General features: G+C 35.9%; 1 protein-coding gene across 10 annotated transcripts in view; it reads left to right on the top strand.

Moving 5' to 3' along the window:
- The first annotated feature begins 835 nt into the window (after positions 1-835).
- Positions 836-12,111, top strand: part of Dop1a (DOP1 leucine zipper like protein A) — a 105,022-nt gene continuing 93,746 nt past the window's right edge. For all 10 annotated transcript variants that reach the window (XM_078019671.1, XM_078019668.1, XM_078019672.1 and 7 more), the window contains exon 1: positions 836-954. The gene's annotated coding sequence lies outside the window, so the exon portion shown is untranslated. The remainder of the gene's footprint in view (positions 955-12,111) is intronic.

The following is a 12,111-nucleotide window of genomic DNA, read 5'->3' as shown; positions in this document are numbered from 1 at the left end:
AAATCATGGAATTTGCAGGTAAATGGATGGAATTGGAGAACATAATGCTAAGTGAAGTTTGCCAATCCCAAAAAACCAAATGCCCAATGTTTTCTCTGATTTAAGGGTGGGGAGGGCATGGAAGATTAGATGAACTAAAGATAGGGCAAAGGAAGGGGAGGGATAGGGAAGGGGCATGGGGGTAGGAAAGATGGTGGAATGAGATAGACATCATTACACTAAAACATGTATGAAGACACGAATGGTGCTACGTATGTACAACAAGAAATATGAAAAATTTTGCTCTGTATGTGTAATATGAGTTATAATGCAACTTGCTGTCATATATAACAAATTAAAATTTTAAAAGAGATCGTTATATTTTATTTAAAGAATCACACATTTGTAAAAACTTTCTTTTGTTCTCTCCCCTATAGTGTGGGCGGAACGGTGAAATCCGCCTTGACGTAATTTGACATGATGGAAAGGGCTTTATACTCGGTACCCAATGACATCAATATTTGTCTCCTAACTTCACACTGGCCATCTTGGGACCTTAAATTATTCATAAAAAATATTGATAACTCTTTAAATTATTAAAGAACAAAAATTGTACATCTACTTATATTTAAATAAAAATTAAAATCTGTTTTCGATTCCTATAAGCCCTTCAAATTCTCCATCAAATTGGGACTTTTCCAGGTGAGTCAAAAATGCCTGCTAAACCCCTTTCCTGGTCCACTCCTCGTAACCGCTTCTCATTAATATACACTGGAGGGCGCTGTAGCACCAACTAGCGTCAGCTGGCACGGAGTGAACGGGGGCGGGATCGAGGGCCGTCAACGTCGACGCCGGCGTGGGCGCGCGCAGTGCACACTGGGAGCTGTCACTAGGCCCTTCGGCTCTGGGCCTTCGTGTGGCTGTCGCGGTTGCCAGGAGAGCGGCGCCGGCGGGGAGCGGCCGAGCCCACGGCAGGTAACAGCGTCCCCGCCCCCAGCGCGGTCGCGAGGCTGGCTAGCTGCCTGTCCCGAGCAGCCTCCTCGGCCCAGCTCGTTCTGGAGCCACAGGGATGCCCCGCGGTGTCTGCCTGCTGTGGCGTCGGGGATGTAGCCGCGGTCCCTCTTGGAGCCGCGACGCCGCCAGCCGCCCTCTGGTTTCCGGGGATTCGGGAGCTGCGCAGGGACCCAAGGGCCAGGGCCAGATGGAGGCGCGAGGGTGGCCCAGGGCAGGGGTGACTAGAGGCGAGGCCAGGGCGTCGGGTGACCTGATCCAAGCCTTGGCGCTGGGGTCAAGCAGTGCGCAAGGCTGGGGAAGAGGTCCCACCTGTGCTGTAAAGGCGCGCGGAGTAGCCTCTTTGTTGGTGGAGTCAAGGCATCGTGTCGTCTGCTTGGTCTGGTGGGTTCTTTTTGAGTAGGGAGGACGAATGTCAGTTATGGTCAATGGTCCCAAGTAAAGGGTTATAGAAAGGAGTACAGAAGTTTATTAAGAGGAAGCCGGAATAGACATACGGAAGTTGTTAACAATTATTCACCTTTGATTTCCAAAGTCTTTTGAAGTTGCATCATAACAATAGTTACTTGTTCCTTTTCCTCCATTCTTCCACCCTGAGGGGGCCCGAATGGCTCACAAGTGTGTTCTCTCTCTCTCTCTCTCTCTCTCTCTCTCTCTCTCTCTCTCTCTCTCTCTAGCTAAGTGAGTAGTGTTTTGATTAATCTTACATTATCTTAGAGTTCTATGGAGTTAAAGATAAAGATTGAAAAAGCCTGATTTAGAGACTGTAGTTAAAACAATGGAAAACATTTTGGTTTACCACAAAATATAGAAAACATAAGCCTTGAACTACTGAGGAAAGAAATTTGTTTTGATGTTGTTGGCTTTTGATAATGCAGACATAAATTCTTATATTTTAATTTTATTTGTAAATATTAATATAGCCTTCTATGAATAACATGTCAGCATTTTATGTACTAAGTCATTGCTTCATGGCCAACACAAAAGTTTTGTCAAATACAACCACAGGTAGTCCAAGTGCCTTATTTTAGTGATTGCTTTCAGACAAGCCTAATCACTCCTCAGAATTTCTAAACATTAATTAATCCCCAGGCAGACTTCATTATTAGGGACCCAATTTTTAAAAATATTTTTAAAGTTTTTTTATTTGTTGATGGACCTTTATTTTGTTTTATGTGGTGCTGAGAATCAAACCCAGTGCCTCACACATTCTAGGCAAGCACTCTTCCACTGAGCTCTAATCCCAACCCAGGGACCCAATCTTTTGAAGAAAGAATTAAAAACACCTTGGTTAATACACAAATCAGAAAACATGATAATAAAATATAAGATGTAAATTTAATGCTATCAATTAACATTGACAATGCAGTCACAGGAGTCCCATTTTGTAGCTGAAGTGGAAAGATCTCTGTCTGAAGATGAAGAGATGAGCTTCAAGTTCTTCATTATACTGTCAACCAGGTGTGATTTCCCTAGGCCTTAGTTTTTGTGGGTTTGTGGGTTGGTTTTGTTTCTTGTTTTTTTTTTTAAGGTGAGGGTGGGAAGTGCTAGGACAGAGCCCAGGAATTCATGCTTTTTATCACTATAATCCATTGTAGACATTCTTTTTTTTTCCTTTGTGTGACTGTGTGTGTGTGTGTGTGTGTGTGTGTGTGTGTGTGTGTGTGTGTGTTTTGCATGTGCTAGGAATCAAATCCATGGCCATGCACATGCTAGGCCTCAGTTTTTGATATTAAAGGGAATTTGGAAAGACCAGAATTTTCCAAACTGATGTTTCCCCTGAACAGGATACAAAGGAATTACTAGGGTTCTTTCTCCTGAAGAATTTTCCATGACAAATGATTTAGGAACTTACTGGATTAAATTTAATTTTGATTTGCTTATAAAGGCAGACTCGTAAAAACTTTTACTGCTATACTTACATGTATATAATCTCCAGGAGAAGGTTATCATAGCATTTCCTAAATTTACCTTGGCAGAAAGCCTGTTTTCTCATGACTGATATGTTAACATCTCTTAAAATATAAATTACATAGAAAACCAATTTGAAAATCATTATACTTGAACTGAATCCACTATCAATTGTAAAATTCCATGCATTATGCCTTTTTGTTGTCAATTTAAGCTTTGTAGAGCATAAAGATCTAGTTGCAACTCATTGCTATAACAAAATCATTATATTTTCCATGGTAAAATATTAAGTATGCACAATGTCTCTTGTGAGTCTTAATGCTTTATTTTATGGCAAAAGAGTATCTTCTTTTTTGGTCTATTGATGCTTTTCTTTAACTGTAATTCATTTTTTGAATTTGATTTTTATAGTTTTATTGATTTTATTCAGATTGGCTTTTTAAGGTGCCAACAAGTAGACTTGTTGATAATGACGATAGTGACATTACTTTTATCATGATGATTTCTCTTTCTAGCTATGAATTCTTAAAACTTAGTATTTAATACCTACATAATTTCAAGAGTTTAGGCCATCAAAGAAAGCAAAGGTTAAAACAAATTGTGAGTCAGTTATTCCTTCCTTCCTTCCTTTTTTTTTTTTTTTTTTTGTGGTGCTGGGGATTGAACCCACAGCTTTGTGCATGTGAGGCAAGCACTCTACCTTCTGAGCTATATCCCTAGCCCCATGAGTCAGTTATTTCTAAATTGCATATAAACTGTATACAAGTGTTGAATACAATCTTAAATTATTTTTCTAAACTATATTAGGTATCATTAGTATATGACCCATGTAGATACTCTGTCTATTCTTTGTTAACTTTATTATGGGTTAGTGCTATCAATGTATAGATTTGTTTGAGGGGAGGGGTGGGAATAACATTTAATTTTAATAGATAAATCTTAAATCCAGTAAGTTCTCTCCTTGAAATAAAACTAATATGTAGAACTATAAGACATATTTTTCTATTATAAAGCTAATTGCTAATAGCTTTAATTGAGAATTGTTATATGAAAATAAATGTTTTTGATTCAAAGTTGTGATTTCCCTTTTCTCTTTATTGCATTTATCTCCTCCTTCCCAAGCTCTCTAAGCCTGAAACCTCAGTGACATTTCATTGTTTATATCAAAGATAGTATCACATTTATTGAGAATAAACTTACATACAATAGTATGCACCCATTTTATGGTACATTTCAATCTATGAGCATGTAGCCACCACCAGAACCAGGATTTGGAATGTGCCAACAATCATGCCTATACTGTTATATTTTGCTTTCTTAAAATTCTTACCATATCTAAATTATAGCTGTCTTTCAAGTCCTAGCTAAAAATGCCACCTTTTCTGTGGATATATTAATTACCTTATTTTGAAATAATTTCCTCCTCTTCTGACTTTCTTATATATATTTTAAGTATTCTTCTCTGTCCTTCACAATAGCTAAAACAATGACATACATTTAGAAAGCACTTGTTATCCAAAAGAATAATTATTTCTGAAGCTTAAGTCATTGTTATATCATCTTCCAGATTTTAACCATATTTGCATACTTCCTATATACCATTTCCTTACATCAATGTGATTATGAAAATTATCTTTAAAAGAAACTTGAAATAACTATGAATTAAAAGCAGGTAGCATTTGCCATAAACAGAAGGTTAGATACATTGGTAAAAATAATGAAAACAAAACATTGTTAGTTTCTAGCTGGAAACTATTGCTCTCTAAAGGCTCTAAGCCTGAGACTCTGTTCATTTTTAAAAGGGAGTCTAGCCAGAATTTCAATGGTGTTGATAATATCCTAGCACCAAACTTTTGACTTTCTTCTTAATTCAGTTAGAGGAATTGAACAAGAATGAAGAGGGAGTAACTTTCTCACTTGAGTATCACTTAGCACAGTCCTCTTATTCCATGGAATCATCTTCCATCTTTTTGGTGGCCCAAAGTTTGAGATAATGAGGTTTTGAAAATTCCTTGGAATTCTACCTGTGCAATCCAGAATCCAGAAATAAAGTGTTATTGTAAATTTAAAAGTGTACTATAGTGGCTCAGGAAGCTGAGGCAGGAGGAGTTGCCAGCTTTAGCAAAAGCAAGGCACTAAGCAACTCAGTGAGACCTTGTCTCTAAAAAAATACAAAATAGGGCTGGGGATGTGGTTCAGCGGTCAAGTACCCTTGAGTTCAATCCCTGGTACCCCCAAAAAAGTATTATAATTAACTTATTATTAAAATACAGTACAAAGTTGAAAACTTAATATTGAATGAGAAGTGTTTACTCTTTCAAAATTGTCCTTAATGCTGGGTGTGGTGGTGCACGCCTGTAATTCCAGAGGCTCAGGAGACTGAGACAGGAGGATCATGAGTTCAAAGTCAGTCTCAGCAAAGGTGAGGTGGTAAGCAATTCATTGAGAGCATATAAAAACTGTTTTTAAATAAAATACAAAATTGGGCTGGGGATATGGCTAAGTGGTTAAGTGCCCCTGAGTTCAATACCCAGTACAAAAAAAATGCCCTTAATGTTAGTGATGTTACTTGTGTAAATGCAACCCTAGCACTTTATTGTTATTAAGGTGCATTTTATATATAAAACCTAATCTAAAAGAATAAGTCAGAATCACTTGGAATCTTTTATTAGATGAAATGATAACTATTGATTTAGGAGTGATGGAATATTAATATATTTATCTGGCAAAGCTCCTATGTGAGTAGATAAAGGTAATAAAAGGAATCTCCTATCTCCTTTACTTCAGTCTCTGGTCATGTAAGTTTTATATAGCCTTGTTTTCATACTTCATCCTGCCAGAGACATCTTTAGTGTTTTTTCTTCAGAGATAATGACAAATTTTCCGCTCTCATAGAAGGAATTTCATGTAATTAGGCAGGAATATAAGTTTCCTGAACTTCCATTGTATATAATACATCTTATGTTTCAAGTTGTTATTATTATTTGCAGGAATATACAGAGATTTTGAGCCTAAAGTTTACTGTTATTTTGAGTTCATCACAAGGAGCTCAGTTAAGTAAACCATTAGTTGGGTATTACTGTTTTAAAGAAAAATAAAACTGAGTGATGATAATAAGTTTATCAGTACACACAATGGTTTGCTACTCAACAAGAAATTAGATTGCTGTTGATCTGAGGTTCTGGGTACAACTTCTAACTGAAAGTTAAAAAGAGCTATTTAGAATCCATACTGTTCATTGCATAAAAGAGTCCTCCCCAACTAAGTAGTTTGTTTATTGTTTTTTACTGTAAAATAAAGTAGAAGTCTAGCAGCAATGCAGAGAAAATGTCATTATTAAGGAGTGACAACTGACTAATCAGAAAAAGAATGAAAGCATAGCAGTCTTAGTCCTTTGAATTATACAGGTAAAATGGCCCTACATTTTTCAGTTGCTTTTTTTTATGAAAAGGTGCTATAAAATATCAGCTATCTGAAATCCTTAGAATATGTTATTCTCATTCAATTTTCCAAATACATGTTCTAGAGTTTTTTATATACCACAAATGCCATCCCAGACCACTGATTATGTTTTTTGTTTGTTTTTATATGATCTAACTGGCACAGTGACTTTTCCATACATTGACATGTCTTAACATTTTGTGTCTCAATTTTCAAATTTCCTGAAAAGAAGTTTTTCTCTTCCTAACAAAAAAAGTAAAATGTAAAATGTAGTACTTACTTTAAATTCATCTCTGGTCACTTTTGTAAAAAAATATGTATATTTAAATTACATGCATATTATATACAGTGTTACCACCATTTAGGAGTTTACCTCTGGATATGAAAGAGGGGTTCCAGCAACATAATCATTTTTACAGCATCTAACATTTTACTGCAAGGCTGTCTTCAAAGCACTATGCTCCAAGCCTACCTGGTTCTATAACTTGATGATTTCAATTTTATAAAATCTGATAACTACTGTTTATACAGTGTCTTTTTAAGTTATAGAAGTTTTTCAAAGGAAAGTATTATTTGAGAATAAACTTTTTCATGTATTGCTGTGTGACAAGTTATCTCAGATTGTAGTGATTTCAAACAATTATTTCACAGTTTGTCAGAAGGGAAGAGGGAGTTATTTGACTGTGAAGTTCTGGCTTAGGTTTTTATGAGGTTGCAGTCTGACATTGGCCAGAGCTGCGGGCATCTGAACGTTTGTTTAGGATTGGAGAATCTACTTCCACAGCACCTTGCTTGGTGGGAAGTCTCAGTTCAATATCTTTTGAATATTCTTTTCAAATTCACAATGAGTAGTATAGATATTGCATGTTGAGAAATATGTACTGCTTATTATTTAGTCACATTCATACACTGGCTTCTATTGATCCTCACTTCTGATATTCACACCCTTGTGCAGTTCTTTCCCACACAAAATTACTGCTGGCCTGTCTGAATAAGTAGAATACTAATAAAATCAAAGTAAAAGACATTGCAGCTTCCACTTCGAAGTTTCTTGCGTCACCCATTCTGGGGCAAACTATCTTCTATGTCATATGGACTCCATGAACCTAGTTTCTGAGTTCAGCACTTAAGATATAGATCTTAATTTTCAGTTAGTATGTGGTGAACAGAGGAAATGTCATAAATTGCATAGCTACTACTTCATGTTCTTTAGGTATATCATTCATTCACTCATCTAAATTTTAAACTTATTACCATAAGTAGGGAATAATTCATGTGACTTTAAAAGTATTCAAAGTATTTAGTGAAAAGGCTGCTTCTACCTTGCCTTCATCTACCCAGTTATTACCTATCCCTCAGAAGGTAATGAGATTCATTATTCTTGTATATTCTTTTTAGAGACAGATCATGCATATGCAAATTAATGTATATTTCCTCTTTTATATAAATGAGAGCATATTATAAGCACTATCTTGCATCTTGCTTTTTTTAGTTTGTGTATCTTGAACATTTTCAAAATCAGTGCTTAAATTTTATTTATCCTTTTTTACCAGCTGAGCATGTTCTGTTTCATCATTCAATTTTTGTAATTTATTGATTATTCAGTATTATTCAAGCACTTTTCAAGGGGCAAGGGATGTGGAAGCTTTAATAATAGATTAAGCCTTTCTGTCACAGGAATTATGACCCCTGAGAATCACAATTAAATTGCAATAAAACAAAGTAACTTCTAGGACAGAAGAAGTAGAGTATGTAATGGACATTCATAGGAAGGAGGTATATATCTGACCAGATAAGATTTCTCAAGTAGATAAAATCTGAGGCCTGAATGCTGAGTAGGTATTAGCCAGATAAGTTGAGATGTAAACAGAAGGAATAAAGGTAAACTATTAATAAATGACTATAAAAACATATTACAAAGTTACCATGATCTAAACAGTGTGATAGATCAATGAAATAGGAGAACTCCTAAATAAGCTTGAATGTGTGTAGTCAAATGGTCGTCAACAAGGGTGCATGTCCACCCAACAGGGAATGAACAGTTCTTCAAACAAAAGCAATGGGAAAACAGGATATCCACATGCAAAAGATTGAAATTAGACTCTTATACTATATATAAAAATTAACTCTAAATGTTTAAAGAATTAAACATAAGACCTAAAACTATAAAACTCATTTAAGATTTTCATGCCATTGAGCTCGGTGATGATCTCTTGGATGTGACAGTGAAAGCAAAAATAGGCAAATAGAACATAGCAAACTTAATTTTGTGCATGAAAGGACACAACAGTGAAAAGACCTGAGGCTAATGCTCATACATAAAGAACTCCTACAACTCAATAATAACAACAAAACCCAGTTTTAAAATAGACCAAGGACTTAAATAGAATAGACATATTTCCCAAGATGATAAATAAATGGCCAGTAAACTAACAAAATACTCAAAGTTGCTGGGCATGATAGTGCACAGTTGTGATCCCAGCAACTCAGGAAGCTGGAGCAGAAGAATTGCAAGTTTCCAAGTTTAAGACCAACTTCTGCAACTTAGGGACTCCTCTCCCATATCTCAAAATATAAAAAGGGTTATTGATGTAGCTCAGTGGTAGATCACCCCTGAGTTCAGTCTCCATTCCCAGGAAAAAGACAGGGAAATGCTCAAGGTCACAATGCAAATAAAAATCACAGTTACCCCTTACACCGATTAAGAGGGCTACTATAAAAGCAAAACAACAAAATAACAAACATTTGTAAATAGGTAGAGAAATTAGAAGTTCCTGTGTGCTGTTAATAAGGATGTAAAATGGTATAGTTCCTATGGAAAACATTATTATAGTTCCTCAAAAAAATTAAAAATAAAAGAACCCTGTGATCGTGGAATCCCATGTTTGGATATATATCCAAAAGAATTGGGAGCAGAATCTTGAGAGAGTTGCATACCCACGTTCATAGCAGCAATATTCACAATAATCAACAGGTGAAAACAGCCTAAATGTACATTGATAGATAAACGCATAAGCAAAAGACAGTATGCGTGTAGAGTGGAATATTATTCAGCCTTTTTGAGAATTTCCTTCCTTTACAGGAAGGAAAAGGAAGGAAATTCTGACATGTATTATAACATAAATGAATCTTGAGGATATTATGCTAAATGAAACAGGATAGTCATAATGAAAAGACAAATACTATATGGTCCACTTATATGAGATATCTAACATAGTCAAATTCATAAAAACAGAAAGTAGAATGATGGTTGCTTGAAGCTTGGGGAGAACAAAATGGGGAATGTTTAATGGAAAGTTTCAGTTTTACGAGAACAAACAGTTATGGAGATTGACTGCACAATAACATGAATATACTTAACACTATTAAACCATGTATGTAATTGACCTATCAGTGATGTTTGCAGGTTTCACCAAAATGTATGAAACTTATTTGAAAATTTTATTTTCTGAACTATTATTTTGACTCTACCTAATGATCAACTCTTATGAATTACATCTCTGTGCCAGGAAGAAAAAAAGAACTGTCTTATTAGGTCTTATAAATCATACTTTGGATGCTTAATGATAACTAAGATCTGATCTCATGGAGATTATGTTGTTTTCTCACTCTATATCTTCACCTGAGAGGCTTTAGACTTAGTACAAGCATAATGAAGTTTATTAGAAGAGAAAGAAGTGGGGGGAAGCACCCTTCAGGGAGAGAGTGGGTCCTCTCTGAGAGGAGAGCAGACTACTCACTTCATTGTGCCCCAGATTTTATTGAAGTAGGAGAGAGATTGCCCAAGTATCACCTCTCGGCTCTGGATTGACAAACTACATTAACCAACAACCTATGAGCAACTCTTGGTCATCTTCATCTGGGTGACAAATCCTAATTGGAACTGGTTTTACAGAATTTATGGTCAGTGGGCTCCAGTATTAATCATCCTATTTTTCTGGTCTGTGACTCTGGTCTGTATTGTTTGTGTAGGATCTTCTTTAACAATTAGACTCTTTTGAGCAAACCTACTCTTGCCCTTTGGTTTCCACCCCCTGAATTCATCTATCTTCCTCCAGTGATGTAAGAGCTAAGGCAAGGGTCCTAAAATAGCCATCTTGTCAGACCTCGTGGTACCACTGAAGCAGGGCTATTGATTAACCAGTTTGTTCTGTACCAAGTATTCTTGATCCACTGTTCATGTCTAAGTGCTACCTAACATTTAATAGTAGACCTATAAACTGAAGCATACTTCTGCTCTACCAGGAATTTCACAACTGTCCTGTGCATCCTAAATTTGGGAACCATCTCACCTATAATGCTCTTTTGGGGTGCACATCCTAACCTGCAGTATCTCTAGGATTTCATTTCACTTGGAAGCATATTTTTACTTCTTCAGAATTATTTTGTCAGGGGAGTACATTGTCCTTTTGTTAATAATGTATGTATTTCCCCCTTGCCATCTGATTGATTGAATTAGAATCAGTGCTTTACAGAGCATTAAAGAACAAAACCCCCTTCCATATCTTAATTAATTATTTTACCTTAGACTTTAGTTTAACCTAAGCACTATCAGTGCTGAGCAGTCAGCTATTTGGATTTTTCAGAGTTGAGTTTTGGCCCCTGTACTTAAATTGGGGACTTAGGAAGAATGATAAAACAGTATGTACTTGCATAAATTATAGTGTTTTGTTTTGTTTTGTTAGAAAGATGCAGTAGAAAAAGAAAGCACTGTCACTAAAACAAAAAGTCTAAATAGCTTGAACAGGCTTTTGGAAAATGAATAAGCAAAGAGAGAGTATTCCAGAAAAAAGAATTAAGAGATGTGGGAAAAGTACTTCAGAAAGATACTGATTAAGGGCCAGTTTCAGGAGTCAGCCTGCTAGATATCTTCCTGGTTCTTCTTACTCTTTGAAGAACCTCAGACACTAATTTCTTTATATGTATATGAATTCATGAGTTTATCTCCATCATGGATTTGATGTGAACATTACATGAATAATTTCTATGGAAAGGTTTAGCATACTACCTGACACAGAATAATTAAGTCAGCTTCAGTCTAATTATTATCATCATCATCTTGAATATTGTATAGACAAGGGTTTATATGACTGGTGTGTTTTGTGGGCAGAATGATAATTTCTAACTCATGGATATGTGTTACATAGCTATTTGCCATTTGATTCTTTTTTTTTTTTTAAAGAGAGAGTGAGAGAGAGAGAGAGAGAATTTTTTTTTAAAAAATATTTATTTTTCAGTCTTCGGCGGACATGACATCTTTGTTTGTATGTGGTGCTGAGGATCGAGCCCGGGCCGCACGCATGCCAGGCAAGTGCGCCACCGCTTGAGCCACATCCCCAGCCCTGCCATTTGATTCTTAAAGTAGAATCCTAGTTACCTGTTAATTAATGATATAGGTGAATTTACATTCAGTTTTCTATTTTCTAAATCACTTTTTTCATATTGCTTATGTGTACTAAAAAATCACAGAATTTTAAGATGTTTGATTAGTACATTTAGTTATACATTATAGTGGGGTTTGTCAAAGACATAACCATTCAGGCATGAACATAATTTGTTCCATTTCAGTCCCCAGTACTTCCTTTTTTCTTTCTTTTCCTACCTCTTCCTGTTCCCCTTCCTCTACTCTACAGGTCTTACTTCTGTTTATTTTTTTAACTGGTGCTTTATAGATATAAATAAAGGTGGAATTCATTGTGGGATATTCATATATGTACATAGGATAATTTGTACATATATTTTACTCCACTATTCCTCCCATCCCTCTTC

The sequence above is a fragment of the Ictidomys tridecemlineatus genome, chromosome 8 (genome assembly GCF_052094955.1).
Source record: "Ictidomys tridecemlineatus isolate mIctTri1 chromosome 8, mIctTri1.hap1, whole genome shotgun sequence".
In the NCBI taxonomy this organism is placed as follows: domain Eukaryota; kingdom Metazoa; phylum Chordata; class Mammalia; order Rodentia; family Sciuridae; genus Ictidomys; species Ictidomys tridecemlineatus.
The sequence above is the reverse complement of the archived record's forward strand: the minus strand, read 5'-3'. Positions and strand labels throughout refer to the sequence as shown.